Source organism: Botryllus schlosseri, chromosome 16 (assembly GCF_051294905.1).
Source record: "Botryllus schlosseri isolate E-star chromosome 16, Bs_hap1, whole genome shotgun sequence".
Lineage (NCBI taxonomy): Eukaryota > Metazoa > Chordata > Ascidiacea > Stolidobranchia > Styelidae > Botryllus > Botryllus schlosseri.
This window is the reverse complement of record NC_137251.1, coordinates 21,416,823-21,430,764: the sequence shown is the minus strand read 5'-3', so window position 1 is coordinate 21,430,764 and position 13,942 is coordinate 21,416,823. Positions and strand designations below refer to the sequence as shown.

At 41.2% G+C, this 13,942-nt stretch overlaps 1 protein-coding gene across 1 annotated transcript in view; it reads left to right on the top strand.

Moving 5' to 3' along the window:
* Positions 1-13,942, top strand: part of LOC145459356 (uncharacterized) — a 155,737-nt gene that overhangs the window by 104,708 nt on the left and 37,087 nt on the right. The gene's annotated exons all lie outside the window — the stretch shown is intronic.

Below are 13,942 nucleotides of genomic sequence, written 5' to 3'. Positions count from 1 at the left end.
CAGTTTCTTTCATTTATGATGTCATAAAATCTCGACGAAAAAGCATAATTTTAGAATATTATGCAACACAGATACCAGAGGAAAACAATCGAAGTTCTGTAGCGGTTGAAAATAAGACAAAATAAGGACTCAAGTCGAAAATAAGGACATTTCTTAGAAATAAGGACAGTCGAATTTTCTAAGACGTGGCTCTTCAAAATAAGGACAAATCTTAGAAATAAGTACGGTATGGCAACCCTGGTTATACGTCATTGCATTTTGCTCGCTGTCTAAAATACAGATTGAGTGGTCATTGATTTTGATCCGATGAACGAATATAGAGTTAAATATACACGCAAGAAGCCGCTATATCGCTCACACATACGTAGAACTACTAAACTACGTAATTGCATAGCCTCAGTTTATAATCACCAGTCAAAATAGGGAATAGAGAAACGGATTGATAAGATGCAATACGTTATACCCATTTACAAATTGATATGATAAAATTCGAGCCTGCGCCAATGGCCGAGGACTATATAGACCAGTGGTTCCCAACGTGGGCGATTTGGCGGTCTAGGGGGGCGAAAATGACGAAGGGGGCGACAGGGGGCGAAAATAGCGAAGGGGCGATAGGGGGGCGATGACGCGTCAAAACGGCTGATCTTTTTTTTAGTCAACCCACGGAAATTTAGTTCTAAAAGTGTGTCAACTTAGCCATCGAGCCGAAAGTATGACTTTTTTTAGTCAACCCGCCGTTGATTACAGTTTGTATGCCCAATTTTCGGTACACAAAATTTGAGGGGCGATGATCGGTGTTGACCTTGAAAAGGGGGCGATAGGTCGAAAAAGGTTGGGAACCACTGATATAGACTATATTCGAATTCAATTTCAATAAAACAATAGGTTTGGTTAAGGTAAGAACAGAGAACAGAAATATACATTTTGCTATTAAATTACTTTTCTAACCTAGTTTACGACAACGTATAAAGCTGTAAGCTTCGATCACTTCGTTTGCCGTCAATTTATTTGTGAGAGAACAATGGAGGCTCAGTAAAACACACGATCATTGAATGATTGGTCGCTTTCACGGGTTACACCAGTGTTTTGCGAACAATCCGAATGAATGCCAGATACAATGATTTTTATCGACACCGATTGACTCGAAATTGACTCGTGAATTTTGCTCCAAGTCATGAGTCAATCCTCATTTCTAATACGCCGAGTCAAGTCAAGTCAAGTCATTTTAGCAAAGTGACTCGAGTCAAGTCAAGTCATACGAAAAAGGTGACTCGAGTCATCCCAACACAGCTCCATACTCGCCCTATTCGTCCCTCCATACCATACTTCACAATTTTCCACACCATAGCAACATTCTTCCATTCCATATTTGATACTTTTTCCGTACTCTCACAGCTTGCCCAACCTCTCAAGCAATATTCTATTTTTGATGTGTGGAAATATCCCGGCGTTTATATTCTAATATGGATGAAATATTCATTTGAACAGCCCTGATTCACCAGTGATATCACCAGTATCTTTATATGATATATCGTCAGCGGTGCAGGTTGTCTAATCATGGAGGACGGAACGTAAAATATATAGACGGTATACACACGGGATTATTTTGAAATCACAACAGAATCTCATGGCATGTAAATCAAGTGTGGTAACGCACCGCTAGCAGTAACATCATCTATAAAATTACAATTTCAAATTAGAATAGTGGTTCCAAATCTTTTTTTTTTGCATTCCCAATAGCCTGAAATCCCTATATTTCCATCCTTTAGAATTGCCCTCGTCCAGTAATATTTGAGAAGACTTGGTTTTGTGAAGACTTGCTATTGGCGAAAGTTAAGACCCCAGAATTACGACTCCGTAAAATGTAGGCTAGTTGTAAGCCGACAGAAAAAGAATAGGAAAGATTTGGAATTTTTTCAAATGTAGCGAGGTAGCATCAATTTACATCGGTAAATGCCGAAGAATGCATAGGTCATATAAACTTCCTGGTGTTGACGAGCTTACGCGTATGGTACATATAAGCCGCCATAAGCTACAATTTCGCACGCTATACTATATAGCTCGAAAATAAATAAATGTGTTATTTCATCTCTAACGAGTCCAGCTATGATGTCAAGTAGCGAGTTGTTCACGATCGCCCATAAATACATATGAATGTACATATGAGCTCTTATTATAACAAACCAGGAAATTTCAATCACACTATTTCGCATACAGATGAATAACAACCTATATGCGCAAGATCCCGCCTCGCTGTCACTTCCAGTCGGTTTTCGCTATTTGGAGGCACTGATAATACGAATTGCTGAATTGCAAATGAGCCTAGAAACATTAGAGATACGAAAGGCATTTCATAAAGACATTTAAAAAACGAGGTTAACAATGTAAAGAATTTTTCTCAAATGTGTCTATTCCCAATCAGAAACCCCTAAATTCCCCACCGTTTGGAAACCACTGAATTAGAATATATCTTAGAATATAATTTTACATCGCTACAATCATTTAGCGACAGCGTATCAAATGTTCAATTTCCCCACCAATCTCTGGGTCAAACACTCAATCATAATAGCTTCATTAGCCAACAGCAGGGTGTTACTTCTTTTATTATGATGACCAGACCAGCTACATATTTTTGAATTACAATGATGCTGGTTATGTGAAATAGATATTGCGTGATGATGATCCGACCAAAGGGCCGACCAATGCTGCAAGTGTAGAACAAATTGATATAATTATTTATATAACTGGTAATTACATTCTTCGAGTCTACGAAAACTCCCTTGCTGGTTTACGGAGTGGAAGCTACGATAACCGAAATTCAAGTTGTGACGTGACAGCGGATAAATATCATTCGTTTTTTATTTAGATTGAAATAATTATCTGCGCGTTGCGCAACTTTTTCTTGTCGACCGGGGGGAGGGGGGAATCATGAATCGCAATTTGAGGTATGAACAATGAACATAGACAGAGAGCCCTTATCTGAGGTTTGCAATCAATTCAACAAATCGAAAGTAAGGTCATTGTCATGGTTTTGACAAATTGTCAAAGTATGGAAAAACAATTCCATACCGTACTTGGGAAATCTCCATACCATACCATACTTGCACATTTCCATACTCCATACCGAAATTTCGTTCCGTACCATACCATACTTCCATACCATACCAAACTATGTCCTGCCCTGTACTAGATCAGCGAAGTCCGACCCATGGCCCACAGACCTAACTGCATGCGGTGTTATATTCTTCTAAAGGGGTGTGGGACCGATATAACCACGCTCGTCTCTAAGATACAGGTAGACATATGTTGATTGGTGGTGAAAACTTCTACGTTACAAGCAATTCCCCTCTAATTTTTGATGAGTCTGCCCGCACTCGGCAACTCACTGCACGGTCCCTTGGACAACAGTGCGTAACGACTAAAAAAAGCCATCACTTCGAGTTGTTTGTGCGCAGCTTAGATGGAGCATTGGCTGTAAACATCTTCGCAAATAACGCAGCATGACTAATGGTAGGATCTCACGACCAAGCTGCGAACTCCTTTCTAATTGATAGTAGGCTACATTTTACGAGCGAGATGCGGTAGTTTTTCGATCCGTACAGTATACCATAATAATATGCTACGGCCGACGTACACTTACAACGAATACGCGCAGAGAGTACAGTATTAATTACCCATGAAAATGCATATATCATGTGGCTGTACGACGGGGTTTTATTCCCCGGAAACGTCTCCTGCTACAAACTTTACTGTAGATAGGTATGAATCCACGTTCCGTAACATATAGCAAACTTTCTGATGAACTCGTATACTACTGTTTTAACTCAAAAACGTCCGAATGAAGCGTATGTGCTCTGTACACAAACGCCAGCCAGTCACCACACCATATTAGTTGTCCCAGCACGACTACCGACCGTGATCACACCGGTCGTCAATGTATAGTCATATCACAATTAAAGGCTTGGAAGATCGTGCCAACACTGCCACGAATGTATGTTTCTCTCCAAACCTCATACAGAAGATTACAATGGATTTTAAATCGTGATAGTCATGCTGCTTGCTATTGGCAACTTCTAATTCTGTGGGGGCCATATGTTCACGACGCCTGTTCTACACTGTGAACATTTTTGTCAAGTATAGCTGAATTTTACAGTAATTTTGTCATCTTTGATCGTAGGTCATTGAATTGTAACTTTCTATTACTCTCCGCATGACGGTGGCTGCAAGAAGGTATGCATGAACCTGAACAGTACACGTTCACTGCTACGGATTACCGGGCCACGACCTAACATATTGATCTCGCCTTCCGCCACATGCCACCTCATTTTGTCGCTTGCTTTTTATATTTTCTGCTTTATAAAAAAAAGAGTACTCTTCATTCAGTGTGCATGAACATGAACACGAAGCTAAAATATACCTAAATGATATAGCATAGTCCGAAACTTTCATCCAGAATATCCCTAGCGATATCACACCACAACCGGTGTGAATAATATAATGACACAACCCAGTCGTAGCAAAGTGCTAGCTTCCGAAAACAGGCTATAGAATGAGAGCATGACATTTTGGATGAAAGTGCAAATGATATTTGGTCTCACGATGCCAAATTGTACCTGGGCGCAACATATTGAACAGTTAAACCATTGCTTTCTGACCTGAGCACCATACCGATTTTTTTTTTAAAGAAAAACTCATCCCAACAAACCTACGAGTAGCCTATAGGGGTCACCAACGCGAAGATTGGCGCTCAGCGCACAGTGCGGCAATTCAACTGAGCTCGGAGACACTGGTGCCAGACCTGTTGAGTGAGAGCTGTCATTTCTTGCTAAGGGCGCAAACCCTACCCTACTGCTCTGAATGTCTACCTCATGACGTCACGTGACATCATTTTGCTAATTCCAGCCTTATCTTTCTATGAAGTATCAGCCTATGTTAGTGTTCAATTGTACACGATACCTAGCGACGACTCGGGCCACATAATGCCACAATGCTGAAGTACATATTGGCGTTGTAAATGTCGCCGAATGCATAAACTGCGATGCAATCAAATGATATAATACTTCCATAAAATCAATATCTTCCGTAGCTTCGCTGACAATTTCGGCGAGGACTTGCCAGGGAATATAAGCTTACGCCATAACGGTCTAGGCCAGACCGTGCAACGTAGTCGGCGTCTGAGTATTGTTACATTGATATTGAGCAGAGTGTAAAACAGGTTTCTATACTTGCCCGCGATATTACCCCATTAACAAGTTATACGGCAGTAGCCAACACCTGGATCGCACGGATTTGGTTTTAATGACACATTACCATATGAAGTCAAGATTGACCCCGTGCGCCTGCTTGCTTTTCTACATCAGAAAACGATATTAATCTCATTGATTGGTCGAATAAGCATCATTCGCTGACTACATGTAGTGTATTTCGCTCGTGATGTTGTGGGATTGCGGGTCAGGCTCACGGAATAGAGAAAGCTGGATATTTCGAGCAAACTTTTGTAACAAAGCAAGTAAAATTTTTGAGATTGCCAAGGTGCATGCTCGTTTATTGTTGATTTGTTATGCTGCCAGCGCCGGGCATAGAGGGGCCCGCAGTTGAAATGCAATGAATTTGAACCAAAGATGTTATAATGAACTGAAAATTGTAATATATGAAAAAGGTTCACAGTGCAGAACCTACTAAGGTTCTGTTGTGAACGCGAACCTATAAATTTCCGAGGCTCACACACAGAACGCGAACGTGAACCTCACGTTCACACCATCCCTAGTATTAAACCTTATCACTTCGTTTCTTCATTCTGTATTTTGGTTGGTGACTATTAACTGAGGCCATGCAACAGTTCTACGTATACGTGAGCGATACAACGTCTTCTAGCGTGTATATTTACCTCTATATTCGTTCATCGGCTCGGAATCAATGACCACTCAATCTGTATTTCAGACAGCTAGCAACTTACAATGACGTAATCATGCCTCACACTTCGAAAATGCAATTTGACTTGAAATGTGACTTGACTCGTGACTTGACTCGTGACTTGACTTGACTTGACTCGACTTGACTCGAGTCACCTTTGAAAATCGATTGACTTGACTTGACTCGAGTCAAAATTTCCAATGACTCGGAATGACTCGTGACTCGAAGGTAGTGACTTGATCCCAACACTGATGTCCGGTGACCAAGAAGTAGCCCGCCATTGATTTCAAAAAGGTTGGCGACCCCTGCGGTAATAATAAATGCTTATTTACTCAGTTTAGCGGCAGATCGCAGAGTAACCTATATTACTCGCCGGTATACAGCAAACTGATTGATCAAACAGGAAGGTAGGCTGAGGCCTTAGAAAACAAACGGAAAAATCAAATATTACAACATCTTCCTTCCATTAGTTTAGCAGGGGTGGGCAACATGTGGCCGTAGAAGGGAATTTGTGCGGCCGTCGACCCATAATTCCAGTAGTACGTGTTGCCGAGTTGAGCGGATTTGAAATGTTTATGGTCAAATCCAATCCCAAATCCGGAGCTTCAAATCATAATCCTAATCCTAATCCGATAAAACTTGGAATTCCGTTTAGAAAGCCTACATTTTATGCCCATAATTCTGGTAAAGACACAAAACGCATAATACGTAAAATCACATCATCGCATAATCAGTGCCAAAGTACATGAAGTAACTTTTGTAGGACGAAGAACCTTATGCCATTCACCTCTCTCCGAACATAAATCTCTCCGAAAATCGGCAGCTATAATCCTAAATTCTGAAATCCTAATCCAGTCCAAATCCGACAAAATTTCCCAAATCCGGTTTTCCTAAATCCTAATCCATGCTCATCTCTGATGTGTTGGCGGCCGTTGATAAGCAAATTGTAATTAAGAATTAACTTAACAATAGAGGATCAGTGTAACGCACAATCAGTGAATGACTGGTTGCTCTCACAATAACACCGGCGTATCGTGAACAATCCGAACATACACAAGATAAAGTAATTTTATCCACATCGTTTAGTTGATGAATTGAAATTGACTCGTAAATTTTGCTCCGAGTCACGAGTCAATCAGCATTTCTGAAGCGCCGAGTCAAGCCAAGTCAAGTTATATTTGCAAACTGACTCGAGTCAAGTCAAGTCATACGAAATAGCTGGCTCGAGTCAACTTCGAGTTATCCCAACAGGCCAACACTGCCATTTAGTTCATTACGGTTGCGCCCTGGAATCCAGCCGTAGGCTACACAAGTAATCGAAATGAGGCCGTGATTACCAAAAAGGTTGCCCACCTCAGGTTTAGAAGTAAGAATGCCACAGTGACTGCAATACTACACGAAGAAAAGTCAGTCAGTTAGTCGGCCTTGATAAGCCTGCCAGATCTTGTGGTAATTGCTCGAATGTTGTCAAAGTACTGATTGTTGCGGCATCACCAATATCCATATCGTTTGGCTTGGATCGAATCGGAGTCTTGATATACCTTGTGGACGTGTGGTAATGGCTGGACTTCCAACATTTATAAAAATATTTCACGAACTCGTATCTCAACTGGATGAAAAGGAGAGCCTTATCCTTACATGATAATGCTTTTCCACGTGGTCTTTTTTGTTCAGCGTCACGAATTGTGAAGCGCGTATAGCCAACAATATACCTTGCACAACTCAACAACACAAAAATACGTTAGGCGTGATTGCCCTTTCTGGAAATGCTTAAACGTATTTCTGGTTATTATTGCAACTAGCGTAGCATACTCCCAGAGTTCAATCTCAAACTGGTGCATCACTTAAGCTGTGACAAACATAGGCCCATGTAAACTCAATCGGAATTTCATCACTTCGGCAAGCTGCCTCATGACGTAACTCCGAGACAGCTTATCTCCGAGACGACTTCGCCATGTAAATATAGGTCTAGTAATTTGTTCTGATGATCAACAAGTAGGCTACCGGTTCCCATTTTCTGTGTCGGGAGTAAATGAGTAGAGCAAAGAAAGTCACGTGTGTTTGGCTCTTTAGCTCAATCTAACTTGAAAGTTCATAGCAGTACAATAACCTCATAGCAGTTGTTCTTCCACTTTTTCGACCACGACCGGAATGTGAATTTTAGTGGCATGGCGCGATTCAAGTCTCACACATAAAAAAGGATGCATTTTTAATATTATAACAGTAGGCTACTATTTTGCGGGCAATAGGGAGAACGCGCAGACAACACAACGAAACATGTCTGACGCACGCGATATCATATTCGGGTGAATTACTTCCCCCTGGGCGTCGCATTTTTACTACTGTCTATACTCAGATTGCGAGGACGGGACTATTCGCTGACGACGGCCGACCATTTCGAAGACCGAGCATACAGGATTGTAATCCGAGTCATGACTCGACTGAGTCCGACTCGAGTCACGATTTCTTGGTGACTTGACTTGACTCGAGTCATTTTTTCAAATGTGTAAAATGACTGGACTCGAGTAAATTTCTATATTGACTCGACTTGTACTCGTCCAAGTCATATGACTCGAGACTAGGCGGGACAAGATAGACATTTCATTGTAACTTCGAACAGTAGTAAAGTCACCACATTATTAGTATTTCGTCTATCAGTCCTGATACATGGAAAACAGGGTCGGAAACTGTTAGGACTGAGGAAAAGTACGATATTATAAATGCGGATTAGACTAAATCACTCGACCTGAGTTGAAAAACTTGGATTGAACCGGATCCAAATATAACTCAAAACTGAACAGTGTAAACAATGACGTGGACTCAGACTCGAGTCACAACACTACGACTCGGACTCGACTTGTACTCGGACATGACTCGGGGTGAATTGAAAATGACTCGATTTGATTCGAGTCAAAACTATATTAGTGAGATTGACTTGTGACTCGAAAACTTGTGACTTGTTTACAACCCTGCCAGCATATATTAAGGTCGAAAGTTTTCGCCAACCAGTGACTGTCATTTTCGTCCCGACGCAGAAGGGGTCGATCTCGAAATGGATGCAGTGTCTCATATGCACACTCCCGCTCGTTGCCCAGCGCTTTAGACTAAACTTCTCAACGGTGTTCGACGGTGTATGTTTTCTTGAAGAAAAAATACCAGTCAAACAAATCTTGCCATGAAATCAAGCCAATTTGTGTAATACAAAGGTCGGCGCATTTTCATGATTAAGGTATATTTTGTGCGTGTCTCGCTTGTTGTCTACTGTACCAACACGGCGCTCCTGGATATGTAAAAGCAATTGACATGAAATCGCGCGAAGCGCGGATAATTTTTTTGCAAGTGATTCAACAAATATTGCACCATAATGAACAGATCTACCCAAGATTGTACCCTTGGCGACCAATACTTTCGGTAGCCTTAAAAGGTAAAATTCACATCATTGCACTTTGTGACAATGATGTAGATCAGGGGTTCTCAACCCGCGGCCCGCGGGCCGCATGCGGCCCGCAGACGATTATTTTGCGGCCCGCGACATCTTTCATTATGAACGCAATTACTAATGGTACGGTATTGTTATGGAAGACCGGTGTGTCATATTTGTCGAAGAACAGTTGTTGTAACGAAGCGTAGAAGCTTAAAATGATACCACGATAGTTTCTTCTGGAGTTATACAAATCGCCCGATCTTAAAGAAAACGTTACTAGCTACGTAGCTAGGTGTCAAGCCCAGAAATCTACATTTCGAAGCATTGTTAAAATTGCCGACAACGTTACGGACGCATTGTTCAAAATTGCTTGGAATATCGCTAAACCAAAGAATCTGCTAGAGAAGATGTGACTTCAAGGAAATTTTAACATACTGTGCGTATATTCCCGGTTTCCGGTGTTTAGCAGCAAGGCCAACATCACCTGACAAATCTCGAAGCTACAGTTGTCTGATGCAACCGTCACCAGAAGTGTAACAGCGATGTCAGTCGATGTTTTGTCGCATGTTCCTAAACATATGGCAACGTAGACTAGTTTAGCCTAGCATTGGACGAATCCACCGACTTCACACACATTGCATTGCTAATCATTCAGGTGCATTTTATTAGACTAGACATATTTCCGGAGGAAATGCTGGTGGGGTAAACGTGGATGGGGACCAGTGAAAAACATCAACTTGACAAAGCTGACTTCTATAACTATTGGTGCAGGGCTCCAGCCATGGAAAAAAAAGGAGAAGGGTTGATTGGTTTGCTCAGAAATGAGCCCGAACGCCTGACTTCTGATATTACTGAGAGCTCAAAGTGAAAATGGTTTCTGTAACGAAGAAGTTACCGTAATTTTAGTCTTGCTCGCTCACGCATTGAGACAGAGAGTTCGGTTCTCTGGTGGAAGGGTTTGGAGGTGCAAATACCAACTTGGCAACGAATGCAATGCACGCTCCATGAAGGGATTTGCTTGCGCCGCTGGGGAGATAGATATTCTCACACACAAAAAAAAACAGCAACTGCTAACTTACGAACGCTGTCCATTAATGCTTTAGAATGCATAAAAATGTACTAAATAGCCTACCCGTATAAGACAGTAGCTAAAATTTAATAGTTGCCAACAAATAGCATTATAATGTTAATGTGATAATGTTCTGCGGCCCGCAGCATCTTTTGCTGCTGAAATGCGGCCCGTTATACGAGGGAAGTTGAGAACCCCTGATGTAGATTGATCACTTTACATGTAGCCTATATGTCACGTCCATTAGCGTGTGCAATAGCTTTGTACTACATGCTACGTATTCCGCGACATGACCAATTCAGTATTACGGACTTCCACAGTAGTAAAGAGTATTGAAACTATAATTCGTGCTGATATATTAATTCTTATTAAAAAGCACATAATAGGCCTATACTACTCGAAAAAATTGCCTCTTACTAAACTCGAATCATAGAATTATTTGATATTCTAGTACTATGTCCAGCCTTCTGTATAGCCTACAATGCTATACACAAGACACAATGCGACGTAATGGACAAATCGGCTCTCTTCTCTCCTGAACATTATGCTATACGCTGTTTCAACATCTCCACCAAATACTTTTGCAGATACACCGCAGCATGTATAGATGCCGATGGTCGCCCTCGCTATAGTGGACGCAACATTGATCCCAAGTGGAAGGGACTCTTACTTGTCACCCATCATCGACCGACAAGGGTCTCTAGATTACAGCCATTGACATATTTGTCTGAATTATGATTTCGACATTTGCAATAACTCCGCATATGCATATCTTCCAAGTTCTCCAGGTGTGAATGATAGTACAATGTGTGCTGGTTTAAGGGGGGGGGGACATCTACAGTCACAGAAGCAGTAGACCTATTGAAATGTTGACTACTAAGGAGATATGTGTGTTGCACTCATTGTCGGCGGGTTATGCAATGCTCTATGGTAGCATGCTGCAAGCTGCACCCATGTACTCCATATATCTAATTAGCCAGAGGAAACTGTGCAATCAATAGCAATACGGAGGTACACATTCTGCACCATAGAAAGTAACTTACGGGGTTGTTATGTTGTATTATGGACTATCGGTGGCAACATTAACAATGACAATACAATCTTTCTGCAGTGCTACTAAAACCAACAGAACAGGCTTCAAACTAGCACGACAGCAAACTATCATTCGCTGCAATTATCGCTAATTCATTCTGTCAGTCAATCAAGAGCTTTTTATTACCAGCTGCTACCAATCAGAACTCTTCATCGATTCCCCGTTCAACCAATCGCCGACGGCTTTCCTTTCAGTTTATTGCAGGCTCATTGATACTATTTAATAATGTTCTACAGCAGGGGTGTCAAACATACGGCCCGCGGGTCGTATCCGACCCGCGAGACCATTTCTGGATAATTGAAAAAGACGCATGCTCAGATTGCTCAATTTTAGCAATGCTTTGTATTTGTCATATAACATTACGAAAGCAATCAGTCAAACGTGCCGTAGCTAGGGCTGGGCACAATGATTCGAGTACTCGAATCTGAATCGAGTATTAATTTTAATGATTCGAGTCGAGTAGTAAAAGACGATTTTTTCGAGTACCGAAATTATACGCTGCTCGCCGCTGAAAGTTAATTTATCAACGAGAATTATAGTTTCGATATTAATTTTCGCTGCTGAAGCCTTGAAACCTTGATTGGCCGTATCGTAGCATACGAAACATAAAATTCAAAGCTGCGAACGTTACTGAAAGTCATGATCATCCGACAGCATTGTCACTAAGTGCAATGAAATCGGTATGGTCAAAAAAATACCAAAGTATCTTTAATGTGATGGATAACAGGCATTATATTCGTTGTGGTCCCATAAAAGGTACATATTTGAACTATGACATAATTAATTATGTTATGACGTCATAATGAGTAATACTCGATTACTCGACTCGACTCGAAGCATATTACGTGATTCAGAATCGAATCACTCAGGTACTCGATTTTGCCCAGCCCTAGGCCCGTAGCGCGTTGCTCTCAATTGTTACGTATGAATGCTGCTAATCAGCAGGAATGAACAGTACACAGTTGTACGCAAATTCGAGTGACTGGCATCAGCCGGATGGTAATATGATACGCTTGTTGTTGACATCGCATCTCGCTGGTAATAGACACAAGTGACGACCGAACGAAATTACACTTTGCTAGTTGGCAAGCTCTTATCTCAGCGTGGGTCACTGGAGATCGTTACGACTTAACGACAGTCATATTCTTAACCGACCCTGTTACTATTATATCACGATATTCGTGGCAAGGAAATCCACATTCCGAAAATGGGAAAAGTTAGAAGAGTGGATACCGAGTGCCGAATATTCAAACAAAAATGGACTGAGAGTTTTTTATTCGTAGAGGGGGACGCGAAGCCAGTATGCTTGGTTTGTAATCAGCAAGTGTCTGTCCTCAAAGAATATAATATTCGACGCCACTACGACATTCACCATAAAAAGAAGTACGGAGAAGTACGCTAGCAAGCGAATTACGAATTGTAACTTATTTTCAATATTCATTCATTATATTTTCAACACTCATTGGAGACACATTATCCTCTATGCCAGTGGCACACTATATAGAAAAATTATTATTAAATCCTCGTCGTGGCACAATTACAAGAAAATTGCCTAAAAATCTATTCACGTGACAATGCGATGGCTATTTTTGTTTAAACGAACATATATCCGACTGAAACGAGGTTCAATTGTTGACAGTCATACCCGAAGTTCGTCATTTTCCAAGCTGTGCCGCTCGGTAACAGATTTAAATTGCAATCAAAACCAACAAAACAAACATATTCACATACCCAACTAGATTCAAATCACAAAAAAATTTGAATTGAAGTTATCATGAAATAGTATTTGGATGAAGGAGACATACAAAACTCATCACTTTGTTTGTGAAAACAGCGTTTTAAAAAGTGGGGCGTTTCGTTAATCCATTAGCTGTTCTTCTTCTGCAAAACGAATGCTGGATTAAATGGCTCTCAATGAACTGCCCACTATGAAACTACCACATATCCTGAGAAGTATTGCTGAAGTGAAGACGATTAGCTCATGCTTTGGTGTTTCTTGTTTGTGAGTTGATTTGATAGGAATCAAAGAATTTCATCGAGTCATAGCAGCTTGATTACGATGTGGACAATACCTTTCTACTCATCGGCAATTTCATGATTGGATTGATGGTCATAGTCCCGCGTGCTTATTTATCAGCTATTGAAGAGGTTAGTTAGACCACTCCGAAGTCGGATATGATTATCTGCGTGCCTTATCGTCAATATTATGCTGTTCTTTTTCAACATTCCAGTAAGACTAGCGGCACACCCGACAACCTGTGGCGGCACACAGTTTAGGAATCGCCCACTCAATGTAGTTAACTGGGTCATCGAATGATAGGATGTTCGAGAAATCACGTGTCATCCGAAGGTTGAGAATCACAGACATATGCCTATCTTTTCCTGTGAATATTCAAGGAAGCGTGCCATAAATCGGTTCCCTGTATTTCAAAAGCGGGTGGCA